At 37.2% G+C, this 25,017-nt stretch overlaps 1 protein-coding gene and 1 pseudogene across 1 annotated transcript in view; both read left to right on the top strand.

The window, feature by feature from the left end:
* Positions 1 to 25,017, top strand: part of CRPPA (CDP-L-ribitol pyrophosphorylase A) — a 297,138-nt gene that overhangs the window by 71,384 nt on the left and 200,737 nt on the right. The gene's annotated exons all lie outside the window — the stretch shown is intronic.
* Positions 671 to 18,899, top strand: LOC129502909 (Y-box-binding protein 1-like; annotated as a pseudogene).

Below are 25,017 nucleotides of genomic sequence, written 5' to 3'. Positions count from 1 at the left end.
AGCCAGCTCTGGGCTGGGGGACTATAACAGTAATAAAAGTCCACATATCTTTGAAATTTTGCTGTTTGACAGATTAAGAACCAATATTCAAACACAATCTATTTCTTTATCTCACTTTTTTTTTTTTTTAAGATTTTTAAATTTAATTTTGAGAGAAGGGAGCACGTGCACAGAGGGAAAGGGAAAGCAGACTCCCTACTGCACAGACAGACCAGGTAGGGCTAGATCCCAGGACCCTGAGACCATGACCTGAGCCAAAGGCAGATGTTTAGCCAACTAAGCTATCCAGGTGCCCCTCCTTATTTCATTTTCTTAAATGGTTAAATAGATACTAATTTGCCCTATCTCAAAGGGAACTTTGGATGAGCTAACCCATGTGAAATTTTCTAGTCCAGTGCTTCATATTAGAAATGATGGTCAGCTGTTCTTATGTGCAGAGATTACCAAAACTCATAGCATGAAACAATAACAATTATTTATTCTTGCTTGCCTGTCTGCAGATGGGCTGGGTGTTGGTTGATCCAGGTTGGGCTTGATGGGGTTGTTCTTGTCATGTCTGGTCTTGTATATGTGGCTCCTTGCTTGGAGGGCTGTTCTCAGGTTGCTCTCTGTGTGTTTCTTGAGCCCAGGCTGAACGGGCAGCAGCTACCTTAGAGAACTTCTTATAACAATGGCAGAAATTAGAAGAGAAATGGAAAGATGGGATGCTTCATTAGCAATAGGCATGCACCTATCAAAATGCCACTACCATTCTCATTCCATTGGACAAGGCAAGGCATGTGACCAGTCCCCACATCAGTGCAATGAGCCGGTACACTTCAGATTTGAGATAGTGGCAAGGGTACATGTATATCATTCTACGGGGGAAATGAAAAAAAAAATATGGTCAACACTTAAATCTTCAGTAGTCCACAATTACTAGATATTACTTCTGCTTTTCCTTTAAAGTTTATTTTTAACTTCTTTTTCTTCTTACCAAGAACTTTTTGGCTTGAAGAAAATAGGTGCTGAACTTGTAATATTCTGGTGGTATTAGGAGCTTTACAAGTCTGATTAGTCACATATCTTTTTTTTTCGGCTGACACAAGTGCTTTTTCTCATACTCTGGCTTAATTTCATTTTTTAGATCACAGCTTAAATATCAACTCCTCGAGAAACTTTCCTGTCTGTTTTCTCCTTATTTTCTAATTCCCTTTTTAACTTCCTTTGTAGTACTGACCTTTAGGGCCACTTTTCACTTCCTGTGCTTTAAATTCTTCCATTTATATTGTAAATTTACCGATAAAAACTGAGCTTCCAAGACCGTAAGTCCCCATGCTTGACCTCAATACAGCAGAACTGTTTACCTGTGCATGTGTGCTCTCTACCTGTGACCTTGCTATAAAGCCCTGGGTGCACTATGTCATTTCCAAGTCTTGTAAGTGATAAACTTTTATTTTTTCCCCTAAGTTTCCTGATGGTTGTTGCTGAAGGGTGTCTTGTTATCTTAGACCCCCAGGGTTGATCCAGTTATAACATTGGTTTGGAGACAGGAGATGCCTGTGGGAGGCCCACCAGGGCCCAGGTGAATGCCCCTGGACATTTGTATCTGATAGCATTCCTATCAGTAGGTGGAGACTGGTACAAAACAGAAAAAAAAAATGGAAGAAATGATAGAACAAGTTTATGTTTTTAGTTGAAATGTATTGTCTCTTGTTTATCTTGTTTCGGTATGGCAGTTTACTACAAGTGTTTATTAACATATCGGAACGCTTAAATATACGATGGGCTTTAAGAAGTCATTTTTATAGGGAAGTGAATTTAGCAGTACCTAAACAAAATCTTTATATCTTGATGTGGAGAATTCAAGGAAATTATTTGGATTCTGGAAGGAAATAACCTCAGTAAATATTGTCTCTAGCAGCAGATTGCTTGTACTGTTAAAAAGTGGATTTCTGATATATAAAATGGCTAATTCTACATACTTTAGTATCATTCTTAGGCCCCTAAAATTTATAAAGTTCCCAAACTGGTTACTTGAGAATTGAGTGCTGACTGCAAATGTGTGGGTCTCTCATACATTTTCTTAAAATTAAAACTTCTTCAGCATTGAAACAAAAACAAAAAAACATGTAAATTGACAACAAAAGGTTAAGCAATACTGGATTCTCTGTTTTATGCTGTATTATCATAAAAATGACATCTTAATACACTGTATACCTTCTATACTTATTTATGATTACTGTTCTTTGCAGTTGCCTTTTAAATCAGACAAAGGGGTGGTTGCCTTGGTGGCTCAGCAGTTGAGCCTCTGCCTTTAGCTCAGGGCATGATCCCAGAGTCCCAGAATCAAGTCCCACATAGGGCTCCGGCATGGAGCTTGCTTCTCCTCCCTCTTCTTATGTCTCTGCCTCTCTCTCTGTGTCTCTCATGAATGAATAAAAATAAAATAAAAATAAAGGGGTACAAAATACATTGTCTTTAATGTAAGTAGTTAATTTTACTCGTTATGTTAATGGAGATTCAGGTTGCTGTCTAATGTTAATTCATTTGGCCTCAAAAGACTCCCTTTGGTTTTGCTTACAGACTATGCTGGCTAGTAAAACATTCTATTACTGTTTGCTTACATGGAATATTGTACTTCATTTATGAAGGATTTTTTTTTTTTTGTACATAAAATTCTTGGTTGACAGTCTTTTGCCTTTTAGCATTTAGAATATGTTCTCTCACTGTCTTCAGGGAGTTCAGACATGGTTTCCTTTGGCTCATTTAAACACATTTAAAATACTTTGAGTATCTAGTAACTCTAAAGTCTGGCCTTCCTCAGGACAATTGTATGATTTTTTTTTCTTTACATATGCTCTTGTTTCTTGACGTATTGGCTAATTTTGTTGAAAATTGGCCCTTTTTAGTAATATGGCAATTTTGGAAATCGAACCCACCCCTCCTAGAGTTTCCTGTTGAAGATATGTGTTTGTACTATTGATAGGTTAAATGACTTACTTGAAGTCTGTAGTACATGTATTCTTTTCTGTTGTCACATGTAGCCAGTGAATTCTCTGCTGGAATAGTTTGGTCACTTAACGATAACAGATTTCCTTAAATATCGGAACAAAGCATGTTCCATGCTTTACCTGGTGTCTATGTATAGGGGCACACTTGGTATGCTCAGGGAAGTGGTTTACAACTCTGACTTTGTTCTCACTTGCTGCTTGTGAAGAGGTAAAAGATGAATCAGAAGTAAGAGCATAGGACCTTCTCAGGTCTTTCCTGGGCCTGTGGGCAGCCCTCTGCATGTTCATGGTCTTGAATAGATACCTGGGAATAGCATTTGAGCTTTTCAAAGCCTTGTATGGACATGTCATTCTTCAGCTTTTTCTTTTAATGGTTCAGGTTAGCTTATGGTTTGCTTCAGTTGCTACCACCATATTAGGGACTGCTGTGGTAAGCAATTACTGCTGATAATTTTTAGCACATGCTCCCGGGGAAACACTGTGCTGGAAATCTCTGACATAAGTCAAATAAAAACAAAACTTGGAATTTAGGTTTTTCAGGGAACTTGGGGACAGGGGAAGGGATGAAACTATGGCAGTTACCTGGGGATTAGAATTTGGAGAAGCTCCAGTTCTGTTTTGCCATATCCAGTAGTTGCTAGGCTTCTGTTTTTCACTGTGGTTGCAGGCTATTGGTTTTCAAGATGACCATGATGCTCTGAAGAGACTGTCGGGTGGGGGTTGGGGAGAGCTGGGTAAGTTAAAATGCCACATGTTCACTGTGTTTTCTTCTTCTTTTTTATTTTTTTTAAATTTTTTTTAATTTTTATTTATTTATGATAGTCACAGAGAGAGAGAGAGGCAGAGACACAGGCAGAGGGAGAAGCAGGCTCCATGCACCGGAAGCCCGATGTGGGATTCGATCCCGGGTCTCCAGGATCGCGCCCTGGGCCAAAGGCAGGCGGCAAACCACTGCGCCACCCAGGGATCCCCTCTTCTTCTTTTTTAAATCCAAGATCCTGCATTAGCTACTGGAGCAAACATTCCATAGACTGTCACATGGCTTTAATTTCCAGAGTTCTGAAGAAGTTAATTTTAATATCTGTCAGTGTTCTTGTTGCTTTTATGGAGAAAATAATTTTGGTGCCCTCAACAAGTAACTATATTACTTGATTTAGTACCTTCAACAAGTAACAATATTACTTGATTTTTTTTTTTTTTTTACATGACTGTTGTCTCAGATTTCTGAGTTTAGGAGTGTCAAGTCAAATATGCAACAGCCAAATATACCAAAGTTGATTCCTGACCATATACTGTTTGCTTGCCATATCCATCATGTTAATTACTAATTATATTTTGATACTAAATAAACATCTTGTAAATGTCTTTTTCTTTAAGTTGGAAATATACTTCTCTAAAATGTACGTTTGTGCCTTGTTTTGCCTTTTAATTACCACTAAATATGATTTGCCTGATTGGAGGCAGTGGGGATTTTGAGTGTATTCTGTAGCAAAAGAGTGAAAATGCTGAGCTCAGAAGGGTTAAATCATTTTCTAACTTGTGTTCTATGGAATATTCTTGAAGATAAGCTTTGGGAAAAGGTCTCATGGTAAAATAATATTTGGGAAATAATAGACATAATATTCCTGACTTGAATATTTAAAATGGATATTCGTTTTTTTCATAAATTTATTTTTTATTGGTGTTCAATTTGCCAACATATAGAATAACACCCAGTGCTCATCGCATCAAGTGCCCCCCTCAGTGCCCGTCACCCAGTCGCCCCCACCTCCTGCCCACCTCCCCTTCCCCCACCCCTAGTTCATTTCCCAGAGTTAGGAGTCTCTCATGTTCTGTCTCCCTTTCTGATATTTCCCACTCTAAAATGGATATTTGTTACCAAAGACTGAAGTGAAATTGCTAAACTTTAAGCTAGCATTTCCCAAACTTACTCACTTATGGAGCATGTTCTGCTGGTAATACCCTAGGAAACAAATACATTTCTACACAAGAAACTGGTGGACCTCTTGGCAATTTTATTCACTTTAACTTTTTATTTCAACTAAAGTTAAAGAGAAGATAAGCATACGTGAATAGTGGTAACAGAGGTAAAGGCATACTTACATACTTTGCTAAATAGTAGAAATGTACTTAGTTTTGTAAGCTACCTCATAACCATACTTCTTATATAATGAGGGGTTAATAAATTGACAACTAAATATTTTTTTAAAGGTTTTATTTATTTACTCATGAGAAAGCTCAGTATACCCATTTTCCTGCAACATTGCTTTGGAAGTTCTAGCCACAGCAATTAAGAAGAAGAAAAAGTGGGGGAAGCATGTAATTGGAAAGGAAGAAAATTACTCATTTGCAGATGACATGATACATGTCATAGGTAATAAACAGTCCACCAAAAAACTATTATAATGAATAAATTCCATAAAGTTACAGAAGATAAAATCAAAACACAGACTTGTTTCCATATACTAATAACTAAGAAAATCCCACGTACAATTGCATCAAAAAGAATAAAATCTATAGGAAAAATCTTAAAAATCTATAGGAACAACTTAACCAATGAGATGAAAAATTTAAATATTGAAAACAAGGATAGTAAGGAAGAAGATTGAAGACGTAAATGAGAAATTTTCATGCTGATGGATTAGAAGAATCAATATTTAGGATGTCCATACCAAAAGCAATCTATAGATTCTTTGCAATCCCTATCAAGGTTCCAACAGCATTTTTCACAGAAATAGAAGAAATTATTCTAAAATTTGTACAGAACCACAAAAGACTCTGAATAGCCAAAGCAGTCTTGAGAAAGAACAAATGTGGAGGCATTATGCTTCTTGACTACAAACTACATTACAAAACTATAGTAACTAAAACACTTATCATCATACACACATAATATCAATGGAACAGAGCCCAGAAATAGACATACATGTATATGATCACTTTATGACAAGTCAAGAACACATGGAACAGGACATTCTTTCCAATAAGTGTTGGTGACACCAGATAGCCATATGTATAATGTGAAGACTTGATGACTATCTTGTACAATACACAAAAAGTAACTGGAAAATGGACTGAAGGCTTGACCATAAGACCTGACCGTAAAACTATAAGCCTGCAGAGGTAGTAGGCTCCTTGATGTGATCTGACACCAAAAACAAGAACAGTAGACATAGAAATATGTGAGACTACATCAAACTGAAAAGCTTCTACACTGTGAAGGGGAAAAAAACAAAATACAAACCTACTGAATGGGAGGACATATTTACAAATCATGTGTCTGATAAGCAGTTTATATAAAAAATAACGAACCCCTACAACTCAATAGAAAAATACCTAAAAATATAGGCAGATAATCTCAATACATTTTTCAAGAAGACATGCAGCTGGCCAACAAGTACATGAAAAAATGCTCAATATGACAAATCAAGGAAATGAGAATCAGAACCACAATGAGCTCTCACCTCACACCAGTCAGAATGACCATTATTAAAGAGCCAAGAAATAACAAAGGCTGGTGTGAATGCGAAGATGGAATCCTTCTGCACTGTTGATGGAACATAAATTGGTGCAGCCACACTAGAAAAAGCATATGGAGGTTACTTGGTTAAAGAACTACCATGATTCAGCACTTCTGCTTCTGAGTAGTTCTCAAAAGAAAAGCAAAACCCTCAAAAGGGATACCTGTACTCCTACATTCATTGCAGAATTATTTACAATAGCCAACACATGGAAACAACCAAAGTGCCTATAGATGGTGAATAAAGAGAATCTGTCTCATGTGGAATCTGAAAAACAAAACTCAAGCTAATGGTTACAGAGAAGGGATAGGTAGTTGCCAGGGTAGGAGGTGAGGAGTAGGTAGGATAAATGGATGAAGGTGGTCAAAAGGTAAATAAAAACATTAAAAAAAAAACCTGTAACAACCAAATTACTGTTTTCTCCCTCAAAATATAGCAGAGAGAATTTCATCAGCAAGATGTAAGTACAGACAGATCTGATTGTTAAAAAACAAAGCAGCAACTTATGCATTCGTCCGCAAGAGTATTCTGACTACACAAGGTATAGTGCTTGAGTGTTTCTAACAGAATTTGAAGCAAGACTGGTGGTATTTTGAATGTACTCTCTTTAGATTGTTATTCATTTAACCAGAGTATTTACATAATGAAATATCTAGGATGTATAAATCCTTCAGTTAAAAGTTACAGCAGGGTTCTAGAATCTCTCAAGAGACTGAATTAAGTTTAAAAAAAGAAATAGAAAAACCCTCGGGGTAGCCTAGATGAATTGGGAGACGTTTTTCCCCCACTAAGGCTTCTATAGTGAGTGTGGTTAATTACTGTCTAATGTGAAATACATATGTGACTTTTAAAAATAGATGAGAGAAGTTAGAACAGGAAGCCTCTGAGCTTTATGGAGAGTGGAGAAGAGAGTAACAGGCGGAGAGGAATGTAGCCTGAGGCAAGAGCAGTGTGTGGTGCTGAGTGTGGCCTAGCATTTTGTAGCAAGTCTGTAATGGGACACACCCTTGTCCTGTGCTGAATTTCCACTTCTGTGTAAAGTAAGGTAGGATGAGTGGATGTTGCGCATTGCACCTTTATTGCTGAGCCAAGGAGCTTCCCCTTCCTCTTTAGTGCATATATTGATAAAATATATGTAGATAAGGATACATACATATTGACATAGATATACTAACATAAAAATTTCAAGATGAAAAACACTGTTTACCTTAAGGAACGTTTTGAATGAAAGGACTATTTGAAAGAAAGAGTACTTTACCCTGGGGAGAGCACGTGCTTATCTCCAACAGCTATTCCCTAGGAATTACCTTTTTTTTTTTTTTTTTTGGCTGCACAAGATGCACTCTGACCCACAGAACTCAAGGTGCTTGTTACTTGAGTCCTGGCCACCTTCCCTTGTTTCTCCCTAGGCTGTGATCTATTTGAAGATAATTTCACCTGGAGTGAATTGGAGCCCTCCCCAGTATTGGAAATGAGAAAGGAAAACTATCTCTGTCAGGTGGATACTTGAAAAGATGCTGTGAAATATTTCTACTCTTTGAGGAAAAATGGGACAAAGTTAAAATGTAAAAATGAACTGCAATGTCCTATTCCAGGCATTTATTTTCACTCTGTTACAACCTAGAAAGACATCAAGATTCAAATTCCTGGTTTGCTTTGACATTGCAGCAAGGCAAGTGGAAACTCGCCAGGGAAAAGAAAATGGCTTTTTTTTTTTTCATAATTTGGTAGTTTTCAGGCGCTAGACAAAGTTGGTCCCAAATTGATCCAATTTAGAGTTATCTTTCACAAGCACACTTAGTGGAAAAAAAAAACCCACACAACATAAACACCACAAGATTGGGGAAAATGCTGCAGGTATGTTTTGAATTTCTATCTTAACCTCAAAACGTTACACATGCAAAATTAATGAAATATAAGTCAGTTCTTTCCAGGAATGTTGCTTCAGCTTTTCTGTCGTCTCAGTGCCTACAAATTAAGATAATTTTTAGCTCATAGTGGATTTGATGGCTCTTAAATCTTATATGAGGATTCCCTAGAGAAACAGTACCTCTGTGATGGGCTTTGTAGGACAGATGATCTAAATCCTAGGACATCCCCACATTTTAAGAGAAATTTCCTTCTTTAGCTTCTATATATGTTTCCTTCTACTCTTACTTTCACAATGATAACTAATCAGCTGGGTTTTTTGATTTTTTTTTTTTTTTTTTGTATTTAGGCCTGTGTCTGTTAGATGTCTGTTTAGTATCATGAAAATCCTTTGGAGGAAAGAATGTGCTTTTGCTTACATTGAATAACAAGGAATAACTGTCAACACTCAGGGGATAATAATTATTAATCAAGGAGGGACTGGATTTGCTTCAGAGGAATGAGACCTGAGGGTGGGTAGGAGTCCTAAATTCTTAGTGCTGTTACTGAACTTTTTTTCCTCTAGTTTTTCTTTTTTTTTTTTTTTTTTTTTTTTATAAGGAGGTTCCCAACCATAAGGTAATGCTTGTTTTTTTTTTTTTTTTTTAAATTTATTTTTATTTATTTATGATATTCACACACACACAGAGAGAGAGAGAGACAGAGACACAGGCAGAGGGAGAAGCAGGCTCCATGCACCGGGAGCCCGATATGGGATTCGATCCTGGGTCTCCAGGATCGCGCCCTGAGCCAAAGGCAGGCGCCAAACCGCTGCGCCACCCAGGGATCCCTCCTCTAGTTTTTCTTAATTAAAATATATTCTAATCTTTGTTATGAAGGAGTGTTATTAGACCATTTTTTTAGCATAAAGATTAAATTTCTAACAGTTTTTGGACGGACTATCATTTCCTTTTATGTTGCCAAGTCCACTGTTATTGAACATGTGATTTTAAAAGGAGTAAGTATCATTCCTTTTGATGTTGGTTGCATAGTAGATGTATTCTGTGTACATGTATTTACAGTTAAAAAAGAAATCCTTTGAATCTTAGATAATGTAAGGTACTCTAGAACCACTAAATACCATAGAAGATTCTATTCATGTTCATGCCGATGTTAAGCTGAGACTGCAGGTTTCACATGTATTGTGAAAGAGGTACTAGGGTGTATTCTTAGAGTGTTTCAGTCTGATACTTGTCATTTTGGTTTGGAAAAGGTTTTTGAATAAATGGCCATCCTTACAAATGATCATCAGTGATGTTCTTGTGGTTACACAGTCACCAGTCTTGTGGGAGAATTTTAAGGTAATTGCTTCTATTAAGAATTCTTAGTGATGCTGTAACTTTCCAATGTCCAGGGAATCTCCCTATCTCATGTTTGCAAAAAAAGAGAGACTTCAAGTTTTTAAAGAAAGACCTGTATGTTTCTAGAACAATATAATTGGTAACTGGCAAGTTGTTGAGACCATTGTTCAAGCCAGATTTTTTGTTGCTTTATGATAAATCAATTTTTTTTAAGCTGTTCCTCTGCTTAATTTGATTTCTGTTTCCTGTAACTTGAGCTTTAGTTACTATAACTCTTCAGTCATAAGAAGAATGTGCACCTTTTTAGGTTTGGCTTCCTTGCCCAACTTGCAGATTATTTTATTATGTTGTAGTTCAAATTTCTTGCAGATGGAATGTGATTTACTCTGTTTTATTTATTCACTCAGATCATAAGCCATAGATCATCTGATAGATTGGCTACTCTGAGGATAGGTCTCTACCAATAGATTGAACAGGAAATAAAATGACAGGAAGTAAAACAAGGTTGATGCTTCTTTAGCTAAGACTGTGGATTAGGCATTTCCTTTAAAAAAGGGGGGAGTGGGGTCCCAATATATGTACTAAAAATAATTTCAAGTCTATAGTATGTCATCTGATGATGTCCTAATCATGGGAACAAAAGCAGGGAAATTAGGGCAGTACTAAAAACCTCACAATGTTCTAGGCATTTCTACTACTGAGATAAAAAATGAGTATGACATTAGAATTGTTCTTCGACAACTCATTTGTTATATCGTGGGCAGATAACACTGTCTCTTATCTCCTTTTTCTTGCATAATGGACAGTGTGAGTGGCAAGGGCCAGTGTAGTATATGATACACAAGGGTCTAGGCACATCAAAGGGTGATCCGATGGCCTGGAGTCATTGTTGTTTGCCAGTGGCATACTCTGCTGATCCATGATGCAATCCATAGAACATACAGAGACTGTGCAGAAAGTAATCTACTTATTGGGCTGTGTTTTCACTCCCTTGTTTTATACTTGTTGATAACAAAATCTTAACTCCTTGTATAACTAAGGAGTTTTATCACATTCCTCAGAATAGGATACTAATTATTACAGAAGAAATGTTATGATACTGGTGTTCCTAGATGATCTTCTAGTGTGCCCAGGTGATCCTGCTATAATAATTCCTTTCCAATCTGTAGCTGTCTGTGCTGTGAAGTTCATCCTGCCCAGGGATAGCAGTTTAGCTCTCTGTGGAGGAGGGGCAGGTATGCAGATCTTAGTTCATGGTCTGCTCAGCAAGACTTTTGTGGATATGTGTGTTAATAAGCATATTTGATATAATACATTCCTTAGTATGTATTAAATATCTGATAGACTGATTTAAAGACAAAGAGGTGTTTAATTTTGTTTTTATCATCCGCTTATGAGGTATTGCAAGTATATTATTAGACATCTTTAGTGTGCTCTTTTTTTTTTTTAAAGATTTATTTATTCATGAGATACAGAGAGAGAGAGGCAGAGACACAGGCAGAGGGAGAAGCAGGCTCCATGCAGGGAGCCCGACATGGGACTCAGTCCCGGGTCTCCAGGATCCCACCCCAGGCTGAAGGCGGAGCTAAACCGCTGAGCCACCGGGGCTGCCCTAGTGTGCTCTTTTTTGTTTGCATCCCTGTCCTCATTGTGTTTCTTTGCTCCTATTTAATTTTGTGTTAATAATATTCTTGCCTTCTTTTATAGTCTTAATACATAAGCAAAGTGTCCTAAAATTGTTTGGCTTTGAATGTTTTTATGAAGAGAACCATAATGGTAATATTTCTATGTGACTTTTTGTATAACATTTTTGAGACTCCTCTTGCACATATTTGTGGTTTATTATTTAGAGTTATTTAATAATATATTCATTGAGGTCTTCCTAGTTGTTGGTAAATTAAAAAAAAAAGCTTTTTCAACAACTTAGTTTGCCATTGCTCTATCAATGTTGTGTGCTAAACCATCCATGAACATGGTAGTTCATCGTTAATCAATTTATGCTCATGTATCTATGGGTTAGCTGAGGTTCTGATCATGGACTTGGCTAGATAGCTGCATTTTGGGGTAGCTCTGCCTCACACTGGAGGTGTACATAAGCTGAACAGTTTACCATTTTTCACTCTTCTTTGACCAGCAGTCTTCAGGCATATTCTTTTATGGAGATGGCAGAGGTATAAGAAAGTGGAAACACAGGTTTCTTAAAGCTCAGATTTTCTACTGGGATGTCGTCACTTCTGCTTTCTATTGGATAATACAAATCAGATGGCCAAACTTACACTGAATTCTTTTTCTGTATCCTCAAACTTGAACCATCATGGATCTGTTTTCTGTCTCTAGAGTTTTTCACCGTCTATCATGTCATACAAATGAAATCAAAGATGTGCAGTCTTTTGTGTCTGGTTTATTACAGTAAAGTGAAATGATTTTGAGATTCATTCATCCTGTTGTATGTATTAGTCCTTAGTTTCATTTTATTGCTGAATTAGCTATTTGGGGGTTGATTTTCACTGCAGTGGTGTACTGTTCAGGTGGCTTTAATTCCCACTCTTAGATATGACTTGTCTCATGATTGGAGGATATAGACCCAAAAGAACAGTCTATGAAAAAAAAAAAGAGTGTCATAGATAATGTGTCAGTTAAGAGTGCTGAGGGAACTAAATTGCAAAGTGAAAGACTTGTAAAGGTGTGAAACTATCAAGGGAAATAAGAGAAAATTAGAAGACTGAGTCTACTAAATTATTACAAGGACTGGATCAGAAAGAAGTTATTGGACAGGACGCCTGGGTGACTCAGTGGTTGAGCCTTTGGCTCAGGGCATGATCCTGGAGTCCCAGGATTGAGTCCCACATCGGTCTCCCTGCATGGAGCCTGCTTGTCCCCCTGCCTATGTCTCTGCCTCTCTATCTCTCTCTCTCTCATGAATAAGTAAGTAAAATCTTTAAAAAAAAATTAAAAAAAAGAAGCTATTGGACAAGTTGGGTAGAAGGTAGGTTATTTTTAAAACTGTACTTGTCAATAAAGAACTTCAGATAGGGTCTAAGGTTTAAAGCAGATTGTTAAAGTTGTAATTGCTTACTCTGAACTCCAGTTAATTTTTTTTTTTTTTGCAACTTACACAATGTGTCAATTAAAACAAAATAATCTCAAGAAATGATTGGTGGTTCTCTTTGGTTCTCCCAGCCTATGAACATACTTCTGATAAGCCTGTGATCTCCTTGTTTTGAATTTGCCTATATGATTTTTCCCAGCTTTATTCCTCCTTCTCAGTATCTGTAGTATTTCATGCTTGGTAAATTTTCCATAAATATTTGCTTAGTAAATGTCCAGATGTTCTTCACCTTTTCTGATCATTCCTTTTCATGTTTTCCCTCATGAATGTTTGGTATGTATTTACAACTTCTTAATATTTTTACTAGATGTCTTGCAGGTAACTTAGATGTAACTGATGCCAATAGCTTAGTCTCCTCTTTATTCTATATCTTTCAGTCTGGGTAACCATGTCACCAATCATATAGCTATTGAAATAACTTGAAGCTTTGAATTCTCCCTTCTTTGAATTTCCTGGACTTACTTCAGATACCATGATCTCTTGATATTCTAGAAGTGGCCTTGTAATAGTTCTCTGTTCATAAATTTAAAGCTGCCTTGTCTCTGAGGTGGGATAATGACAAAGGGTTTCCATTTTTTCCTTAATTTATATGGTCTGGATAATACATGTGTAATATGTTCACTCAATGTGTTTCTGGGCAATATTCTAATCTTAATTTTATTACTAGCCTTTTATCAGTTTACGTTTCCAAAGATGATCCATAAGAGTGAATAATAGAATATTCCAGTGAAAGTTTTTAATAGTGCTTGACAATATTTGATTGTGAAGGTCAACAGAATGGCTAAATGTACTACTATTTTAGAATTATTGGTGTAATTCATTTTCCCATCTTAATTTTTTCATTTATCTGAAGGCCAAAGAAGAAATAAAAATCTTCTAGGGTAGTGGTCAACCGATACGTATGGATGGTATTTGTCTCTAAGTTCATAAAGAATTTTGATTGGGTAAAATTAGCAAAAATGTGATACATTGACCATTTGTTTTCAGTTTATAGGTAGTTAAACCTCTGAGGAGTATAATTTTATGTAAACTCATTTAAAAACTTGTACACAAAAACATCCTGTCCTTGGCCAGTTTCGTTGGTAATTTGTTTCCTGAAGCATGAGAATTGCTTCTATATTATCAGCCTCATACGGACTTCGTCTGAAATTGCTTATTTATTCATGAAATGATCTGATAAATTGTAAGAACGAAACTTCTTGGATAACTGTCTCTGTGCAATTCTAGAATACATTGCATAATTCAAACAATGTAAATGTATGCAAAATGCTTAAAATTTGATTTTCAGATGATAAATGGAATGCAGGTGTTCATTGTTTACCTAATTGTAAGATAGGCTATTTTGTTTCTACTTGAAACATTCTGAGCATGGATCTGTAACTGCAGAGTGAGAAACCTGTGCATGCATGCCTTTGATTTAGTTTTTCTCTAATGTATATATTGTTTTTTGTTGGGCAAACTTCCCAGGCTGCCTTGCAAAAATAATACTGTGAATGATGTTAAAGCTGGAAGGATAGATAGATAATTGGATTATTTGTAGCCATGGACTATGACAAAATTACCATAAAACAATGGATCCAAGCTTCAGTGTGTATTATAAAAGTTCAGACTGGAGGAATCCTTTCCCAGAAAAATAACTGCATTATACACAAAATACTTTTATTCATAGGTCTTTCAATCCCTCTGAGGCCTCATGTTAACAACTTTGCTACATTCTCATATACTGTTTATGGGAATATAAATTGAAACCACCTTTATGGAAAACAATTTGAAATTAAAATGCACATACTCCAGCTTCTGGATAAACCTAACTGAACAATTAGATAATTTTGATAATTCCTGAAACCTAATTTGAAGCTACTAGAAAGCCGGGCACCTGGGTGGCTGTCTATTAAACGTCTGCCTTTGGCTTAGGTCACAATCTTGGGGTCCTGGGATGGAGCCCCACATCAGGCTCCCTGCTCAGAGGGGAGTCTGCTTCTCTCTCTGCCCTTCCCCATGCTCATTAATTCTCTCACAAACAAAATCTTTAAAAAATCTACTAGAAAGTGATTAGAAACAGACCCCCAGAATAAGGATAATAAGGGGGGACAGTGGTAAACAAATAGCCAGAAAGCAGGCGAATTAATAGTAACTGGCACACTAGATGTGAGAAGATTCAATTGTAAGAGAGTGATAGGGAAAGCTAGGAATTAAAATGATCTACAGGAGCGTTCCCCAAAAGTTGAGGGCTTGACAGCACCTTTAGAACTGAGTGGGAGTGGAGAACTTAAGGAGAGATTGCTAAAAACTGTTAAAGAAGCAGTGTGATCTGTAACTCATCCTCTCCTCTCCACAATTCAATTCCTACCCTGAGACAAGAAAAGATGGAGGGTGAAGTATTCTGTGTCTGGGAAAACATTGGGTACAGCAGAAGAATGATTGCCTTGCCTGAAATAGTGACTCAGAGACCATGTGCTTACTACTGGCTCAATGGGGAAGGCCATGGCCCTTGCCCCAATCAGCAGTCAGTATCCTGTGGCTTTGCTTTTCTTCTTGGCTGAATATTGAAAGAATTTTGTTTGGAGAATCTATCCAGTTTAAAAATAAAGACCTAAAAATACTAACTACAGAGGTTCCCCTATAAACAATTTGATCCCCTCACACTATGGTGAAGCTTACTGTTTGCAAAATCCAACTCTACCCTCATGGCTTAATAGCTTTTGAATCCTCCACTCTTAAATACAGGCTGACAAGTATTACTGGACCATTTAAAGAATGCTCTTCACAGAATTACTGTGGAAGATAGAGAATGAAACAAAAGAGAACATGGAGGATACAGCAAATAGGCTGGAAAAGCAGCATTTTTTTTTTAAGTAAATGTCATTAAAAAGATCAAGTTACTGCCAACATGAAACAAGTTCAAAATGCTAAAAACAAACAAACAAAAAAAACCCAAAACACCAAAAAACCATTTAGAGAATAAAAGATCTAGGATAAAAAGGAAATCTGAGAAACTCTTTCCCAAAGGACAAAAGTATGAAATACAGGAAAGAGAAAATTAGAAGTCCAATCAAAGAACCAATATTCAACAACAAAAGTTGTCAAAAAAAAAAAAAAAAAGCAAACTAAAGAGAAGGAAGTGAGGCAGTAAAAAGTGATTTAAAAACTTACCTCTTTTCAGAAAACTATTACAGGATTTGTTCCACAAAAATGTAGTAGTAATTCAAGACAGACTACGTGGGATGCAGAAGATAAGAGATCCATGGCAGGAGAGATGTAGGTTATCCCCACAATGATGGTACAGGCAGATTTTAGATTGATAACTATGTGACTAGCAGAGAACAAACAGTCCATGTTGATTGAGAAAGCTCAGAAGACTCCAAGGGTGATAACTTCAGGAATATAAAATTGGGGAAGTGCTTTGTGTCCAAACATCTTAAGAGTAGAACTAAACAAATACCTAAGTGTTAGCTGTTGAATGAGTCATAAGTATATAGAAAACCAAACACTTAGTTTAAAAGATCTAATTCCAGGGAAGACAAAGGAATGTGTAAGAAGGGAATTATATGACTTAGCTGAGAGGAATGTTTACATAGTCAGTGATGGCTGATTTAACCAAAATTATGACTTTTGAGTGACGGGGAATGGTAAGTATTAGTGTATGAGGTTGGGAGGAGAGGGGACAGAATTAATTCTTCAATAGAGGGGCCAATTCAGAAGATAGAAAGGTAGTATCTCAAGTATGGTTAGAGATATGTTGTGGTAAGTAGGTTAGTTGACCCCAGTTTTTCAGTTGTCTGACGCTGTTCAGCTCATGTGCTCTGGCCCTGGCCTCTTGGTGAGTGAAATATATTTCCCTGGTGGTTGATTCTGGTTTGGGTCTCTTGACTTTGAATTTTAGTAGACATGATATAGGCAGAGGCTTAAGTGTGATTTACAGTTGGGCTTGCTCTGCTGTGGTTCCAGTATTGCCGTTAGGAAGGCATACACTGTTTGGTTGCAGCCCCTCCAGTCTTGCAGAGGGTGATCAATGGGTCAGAGCTGCTACAGCCAGCTCACAGCACTGCAGCTTGAAGCACAATCATCTCAGCCAACTCCTAGCTTTGTGACTGAGATAGAAGCTTATTACCATATGCCACTGAGATCGTATATTTGTACTGCAACAATAGTTGATTGTTAAACATGGAAGCAAATACTAAATCAGTTGAAAGAAGGAAAGATAATTGTATCTGGGGGAGACAAATTGAGTGAAGGGGGTGAGGTAAACTTTTCTTGTAAGAAATCATGTAAAGATATTTGGTTCTTCAAACTATGTTCACTTAAAACTGATAAAAATATAAATTGAAAATGCAGGGAATGGAACAATGATTGATTTATAGTTGGAGTCTATAAAGGAGATAGATAGATAATAGATGGAGGCAACTACTGATAAATTTTTAATGCCTTCTATTATAGTTTGCTGATTCTTTTTTTTTTTTTTAAGGGCAGTCTAAGAAAATAAAAGTTTTCCAGTCAAGATCAAATGGTAATTTTATAGTGTTGGAGGTCTCAGTGAGGTAAAATGGCAAGTTTAATGTGAGGAGAGAGTAAAAGAAATGATGGATCGGAGGTTCTGGTCAGAGACTTGAATTGTAGAAATTAAAAATATCAGAGGAGCCACAGATACAGGTAAACTCGAGTTGACAGGTGACTGCCAAAGGAAGGGATATGTATGTGGGGCTGGCAGAATGGATGAAGGGATTGGGAGGCACAGAGTTCCAGTTAATGCATGTGTAAGTCACTAGGATAAAAAGTACAGCATAGGGAATGTAGTCAATGGTATTGTAAAAGTGTCCTATGGTGACAGATGGTAGCTACACTTGTGACCCGAGCAAAATGTATATACTTGTTGAATCACTGTACCTGAAACTAATGTAACATTTTGTGTCTCTATGCTTGAATTAAAAAAAGACAAAAGCAATTGAAATAAAGGATCCATAGGATAAAAGGAAAAAATAAAAGTTTCGAGGGTTGGGTCTGTAGGATGAGCCGGAGAGCAGATTCAAGGTTAGTTACTGTCACACCTGAGGAGATGCAGCTGCACAGAAGCTGGGTCAGTCCTGGTCACTGGGACCCACCAGCCACCCCTACCCCTGCTCAGCATTGCCCAAATCGAAGGGGACAACAAGGGCCGTGGTGCCAGCAGAAGGGGTCAATAAGCTAATCCCATCAAAGGTTTTGGGAAAGTTAAAATGGTTCAGTGTAAGAAACAGATATGGTTTCCTTAACAAAGAACACCAAAGAAGATATATTTGTACACCAGACTGCCATAAAGAAGAACAAAAGTATCTTCACGTGTAGGACATGGAGAAGATGGAGTTTGATGATGATGGAGAAAAGGGTGCAGAGGCAGCAAATGGGACAGGCCCTACTGGAACTCTGGTGCAAGGCAGTAAATATGCAGCAGATGGTAAGCAGTGTAGACCCTTTCAATGTTGCAGTGATCATCCATGCAGTTACCAGTGGAATTACCAGAATAGTGAAAGTGGGGGAGAGATTGAGGGATGGGAGAGTGCTTGCGAAGGCCAGGCACCACAGCACAGGCCCTACTGCAGGTGGCGGTTCCCACCTTACTACTACAGAGACCCTGTGGGCCTCCCCCCGCCCTGTATTTAAACACTCCTGTGCAGGGAGAACATGGTAGAATGTGCTGACAACCAGGGCGCAGGAGAGCAAGGTGGACCAGTGAGACAATGTGTACTGTGGTTATGGAGGTTATAGACAGCCATCCTTCTGGGGTCTCCCGAACAAAGACAGTCTAGCAAGAAGGATAATGAAGAACATAAAGAAAATGTGAAGGACTTAAGACCCAAGGTCAGCGGCCACCTCAGCGTCAGTACTGCTGCAGCTTCAATTACAGTGGATGCCCAGAAAACCCTAAACCACAAGATGACAGACAAAAGCAGCCCATCCAACAGCTTAGAATCCATCTGCTCTGGAGGCTGAGCAGGGTGGGGCTGAGCAAATACGGATTTACCAATCCGCCTCTACCATCACCCGGTTTAGTCATCCAACACGAAGAAATGAAGATGAAATTCCAGTGTAGGAAAGAACAAAAGACTGGAGCTGAAGATCTTAAGTGCTTGCTTTTTGGCCATAGACCAGATAGATAGTAGAACTATCTGTTTCATCTATGCAACATGGCACTTTTATTTTTTATCTAAAGACATCCTTTTGATAATGTGTTTGAAAAAAGTCTCGTTTTTCTCAACACCTTTTTAAAAGTTTTCAAACTGTTTCATATCTGGTCAAGATTTTTAGTAACCTCATTTTTAATTTGCAATAAGAGTTTACAATTTGATTTTTTTTCCAGAAAAAGTCAATAAATTATAAGCACCTGTTAATAAAGGTCTTAAATGTCAAAAAACCCCCCACGTTTCTAGGATTGATTACAGTAAGTAGTTGTTGAGGTGAAGATAAAAGGTCAAGGAAGCTTCTAGAGGATTTGAAAGTTTTTGTATATAAACTTGGAATTCAGCCAATGTAATGTCAGTAGTTGGAGTAAAAAATGAATATTGATCCATCTACCTAAAACTGTGGAGCCTGTGAAGTAATGAGAGATGATAGTACTATGAAGGTTAGAAGATTTTGTCAGGTGGCATAAATTCTGGAGGGATAGGATTTTCTCATGGAGGGACAGTGGGCATCTGGAAGTAAGTGGTGGTTGGGAAAGGCAGTAGATACCACTTGAAACTGATGTGAAGCACTTGGTATTACCTTCAGGTCTAGGAGGTGATGAACCTGTTACATAATGAGTTTGCATGTATTGCAGCATAACAGGATGATATAGTAGAAAGGGTAGGGAAGGAGGTCAACTGTGGAGTGAAGATCCATGAAGAAAGACTGGAAAGTATGGGAGGTTTATTACTTTGGCATTGGTCATAGAACTTTACTACTGCACACAGAAAAAATAGTAAAGCAATATATAGATAACAAAAAGCTTCAACTATGTGTGACTTACAGAGTACTTTAAAATAGATGAAGAGTATACATTACTATAATTGTCACAATTGAGAATTCATGGTAGTTATACACACTTACCTTCTCGTTTTCTGCCTTTATAATTCCAATTACAATCATAATTTTTCTCATTTTTCTTGATGGAAACTGGATGTAAGGGAAAGCAGAAGGAGAAGTTCAGTACACATGGTTAGAGATACTCCAATATTGGTATAAGGAAAGTGGAACTTTACATAAACATTAGGTATTACCAAAGCTTCTGGCTACTTATGAAACCCCAGTTTGTATAGTTAATTATCTAAATTCATAACTAATATCCAGACTTTATCAAGGAATAGCCAGAAATTAGACACTACACCAGACAGCTCGTGTATCTGTTTCTTTTAGTAATTTTCATTCTCCACTTCTCAAAACGGAACAAAGCAAGTAACAGACTACTTAAATATCTTCTCCATGACTTGTCATGTGGACAGATCACAGTTGGGATCCAGCTGACTTCATCTGACTTCAGTGTCCGTACTCTTCAATGCTTGGTAAAGTGGCCTCAAATTCTTGAGTGCACATATACTTCCATCAATTCAGCAAACTCTTTAAGGACTGATTATAAATTTTAATATACAGTTGGCAAGTTCCTTTAATTTGTTAAAAAAAAAACAAATTGAAAATTAATACCTTTACTGTGATGACAGAGTTCATATTTTGTAATATAGTAACATATAAACTGTTACTTTCAAGTTCCATGTTTAGACTTTTAAAAGTTCTGCAACTTTTAATTATCACCAGAATATCAGATTGATTTTTTGAAAATTTTAATTTTCAAAAATTTTTATTGATTTATTTTAAAAGATTTTATTTATTTATTCATGAGAGATAGAGAGAAGAGAGGCAGAGACATAGGCTGAGGGAGAAGTAGGCTCCATACAGGGAACCTGATGTGGGACTCGATCTTGGAACTCCAGGATCACTCTCTGGGCTGAAGGCAGATGCTCTACCACTGAGCCACCCAGGCATCCCATTTTTTGAAAGTTTTAAATGTATGTTTTGAGACAAAATCCTTAACTTGGAAGCATATATTTCTTGGGAATATAATACTGATGTTGCATTTTACATTATATTGTATAAATGTTGCATGAGTTTTTTTCAATAGGATATACAAGGACAGTGTGTACATGTCCTTTCCAAAGAGATTCTATTTGTTCTTAAACTGTGTCTATGAATTTCTTTCCATTTGTAGGTGCTACTCCTATAGAGGCACAATGCCTTCTTTGCCTTGATTTCTCATTCTGCCGTGTGATAGCAATCATCTTGAGACTCCACTTCTGTGTTAGGATATCATGCTTACTATATCCTATGTCTTCAGTTTACCCACTATACTTCCAAGTTTTTTTTTTTTTTTAAGATTTATTTATTCATGAGAGACACACACAGAGAGAGAGAAAGGCAGAGACATAGGTAGAGAGAGAAGCAGGCTCCATACAGGGAGCCTGATGTGTCACTTGATCCCGTCTCTGGGATCATGCGCTGGGCCGAAGGCAGATGCTCAGCTGCTGAGCCACTCAGGCGTCCCAATATACTTCCCAGTTTTGTGGTGGAGCACCAGATCCTGAGAAAGAGTGCATGGAGGAGCTTTTATTTTCCTATGCATGCAAAGAGTTAGAAATGGTCAGTCTTTTTGATGAACAACCAAAAAGTTGAGCAAACTGAAAAATCAGCAACTCTTTTTAGATGGGTCAGAAGTGAGGCCACAGGACAGACTGCTGTCCTCAATAGTACAGGTGCATGTGAAATTTAAAGAATTTTGAACTAAAACACAAATGGAAACACTTATTTTGAAATACAGCAGAAGCAGTCCTTAAAGGAAAATATATAGTGTTGAATGTACATGTAGTACATGTATAGTGTTGAATTCTAGAAAAGAAGCATCTAAATGATAATCTAAAATTCCATATTAGGGAATTAGACCAAAAAAATTCCTAAGTAAATAGAAGATGATAAAACCTAGAGCAGAAATGAGTTAAATGGAAAACAGTAAGACAAAAATCAAACCCAAAAGTTGGTTTTTTTTTGAAAAGATTAATAGAGTACACTGCACAAAGAAGAGAATACTAAAATTACTAACTGGGGACCTGGGGACATCTTTATAGAACTGATAGAAATTAAAAGAATAATGAGAGAATATTATGAATAACTCTACCCTCAGTTGATAACCTAGATGAAATGGAACAATTACTTGAGAGAGATGATCTGCTGAAACTCACATTAGAATAGGCAAACTGAGTAGACTTAAGTCTATTAAAGAAATAGATCAATAATTTTCCAAAACAGCATGAAGTCCAGATTCATTTGAAAATGAATCTAAAATCTAACAAATTTTTTGTTTGTAAAATCTAATGAATGTTTAAAGAGGAAATTATTTCAATGCTCTATATCCTCTCCTAGAATATAGAAGCAGAGGGAGGGAGTGCTAACTCATTCTGATGCCAACCTACTAGTAAAAGCAGACAAAGAAATGACAGGAAAAGGGAATCACTGGGTGGCGCAGCGGTTTAGCGCCTGCCTTCGGCCTAGGGTGTGATCCTGTAGTCCTGGGATCAAGTCCCACATCAGGTTCGCTGCATGGAGCTTGCTTTTCCCTCTGCCTGTGTCTCTACCCCCCCCCCCCCGTGTCTCTTATGAATAAATAAATAAAATTTAAAAAAATGACAGGAAAAGAAAACCCATCACTATGTCATGAACATACATGAAAAAAACCTCAACAAAACATTTGCATGTGGAATCTAACAATGTATGTAAAGAATTTAAGACTTTAGCCAACTGAGATTTATCCCAAGTATTCAAGGCTAGTTCATCTCTAAAAGAATCAACTACAATCCATCACAATCACAGGTAGAAAAAGAAAAAAAAATTATTTCAAAAGATGCAAGAAAAGTATTTGACAAAATCCAACACCTATTCATAAAATTATAGCAAAGTAGGAGTAGAGGGGGTTCTTCCTCAATTTATATACAAAAGACCTACAGCTAACGTAATTTTTTTCTTTTTTAAAGATTTATTTTAGAGAGTGTGCATGTGCATGCGAGTGGGGTGAGAAGCAGAGGCAGAGGGAGAGGAAGATCAGCAGACACCTGCTGAGTGGGGAACCCACAACCCAGTGTGGGGCTCCATCCCAGGACTTAGATCATGAACTGAGCTGAAATGAAGAGTCAGACGCTCAACCAACAAACTGCTTAGACTCCCCTGCTAACATCATTCTTTTTTTTTTTTTATGATAGTCAGAGAGAGAGAGAGAGAGAGAGAGACAGACAGACAGACAGACAGAGAGACAGAGAGACAGAGACACAGGCAGAGGGAGAAGCAGGCTCCAGGCACCGGGAGCCCGATGTGGGATTCGATCCCGGGTCTCCAGGATCGCGCCCTGGGCCAAAGGCAGGCGCTAAACCGCTGCGCCACCCAGGGATTCCCATCTAACATCATTCTTAATGCTAAGCTAGAAGTTTCCCATGAATCAGCAACAAGACAAAAATGTACTCTTTTGCCTTTCCTTTATCAACATTGCACTGGAATTCTTAGTTAATAAGAAAAGGAAATAAGTACTGTGGGAAAGGCAAAAATGAAACTTTCTTTGCAGGTAACATAACTGTCTTGGAAGAAAACCTGGAAGAATTAAACTGAAAATAAGCGATTGTAGAAAAGATGGATAATTAAGGGTTGTTAAACAACAGTCTACCACTTTACTGTATAATAGAAATGGACAGGTGGAATTTGAATTGAAACACATCATTTGGGTTTAGTGGCCCCAAAAATAAAATACTTATAAACCTGCCCAATTATGTATTAGATCCATAGGAGGAGTGCTACAAAACTCTAAGTGAAGTTAAAGAACTGAATACACTGAGATCTATTCTGTATTTATGAATAGGAAGACTTCATATTGCCAAGATGTCAGTTCTTCCAATGTGGTCTGTAGACTCAAAGCAATTCCAACAAAAAACCTGGCAAGTATTTTTGTAGATGAAAACTGATTTTAGATTTTATATAGAATCAGAAAGTGCAGAACAGCCAGTGCAATATTGAAGAAGGATAAAGTTGTAGGACTGAGTCAACTTCATGACTTACTGTAAAGCTACAGTTACCAAAACTGGTAGGTGGAAGAATAGACAAATCAGTGGAACAGAGTACAGACCCCAGAAATAAACTATGTAAATGACAGATTTTTGTCAAAAAAGCAAAGGAAATTCGATGGAACAAAGGTAGTATTTTCAATAAATAGTGTTGCAACAAGTAAACATTCACATGAGAAGAATGAATCCAGACACAATTTTTACCCTTTACAAAAATTCAGAAGGGATCATAGACCTTAATGTAGAGCATAGAACTCCTAGGAGAGAGGAGAAAACTTAGTTGACCTTGGGTATGGTGATACCTTTTTTAGAGAAAATGCCAAAGGCGTGATCTACAAAAGAATTAATAAGCTGGACTCCATTAAAATTAAAACGTTGTGCCTTGCCAAGGTCATCCTAAAAGAAAGACAAGCCAAAAGGTGGGAGGATATACCTGTGAGAGACAAATGTGATGGAGGATTCTTATCCAAAACATTAAAAAAAAAAACTATTAAAATTCAGAAATAAGAGAAAAACTCAAAAAGGTAAAAAACCTCAATAGGTAGCTCATCAAAGAAGACACAAAAATGGCATATAAACACATAAAAAGATGCTCCACACCCCATGTCATTAGGTAAACACAAATTAAAGCAATGAGATAGCCCTATGCATCTATTCAAATGGCCAAAGTTTAGAATGCCAACACCTATGCTGGTGAGGATATGGAATAACAGGAATTCTCATTAGTGAGAGTTCAAGATAGCACATCCATTTGACAGGTCTGTTTTGTTTTTTTTACAAAACTAAACATACCATATGATACAGTAATTGCACTCTTCATATTTACTCAAATGAGTTGAAATCTTATCTTCACACAAAAACCTACATGTGTTTTATACCAGCTTTTTTCATAATTACCAAAACTTGGAAGCACCATTTCTTGGTGAATGGATACGTAAATTATGGTATATCTAGCAAATGGAATGTTATCCAGGGCAAAAAAATGATCTATGAGGACATGAAAGACATAGAGGAAACTTAAATGTGTGATGTTATGTTAAAAAAAAAAAAACCAATCTGAACAGGCTGCATACTCTTAACAGG

The sequence above is a fragment of the Nyctereutes procyonoides genome, unplaced genomic scaffold (genome assembly GCF_905146905.1).
Source record: "Nyctereutes procyonoides isolate TBG_1078 unplaced genomic scaffold, NYPRO_anot_genome, whole genome shotgun sequence".
In the NCBI taxonomy this organism is placed as follows: Eukaryota; Metazoa; Chordata; class Mammalia; order Carnivora; family Canidae; genus Nyctereutes; species Nyctereutes procyonoides.
This window is presented reverse-complemented; position numbering and strand designations above follow the sequence as displayed.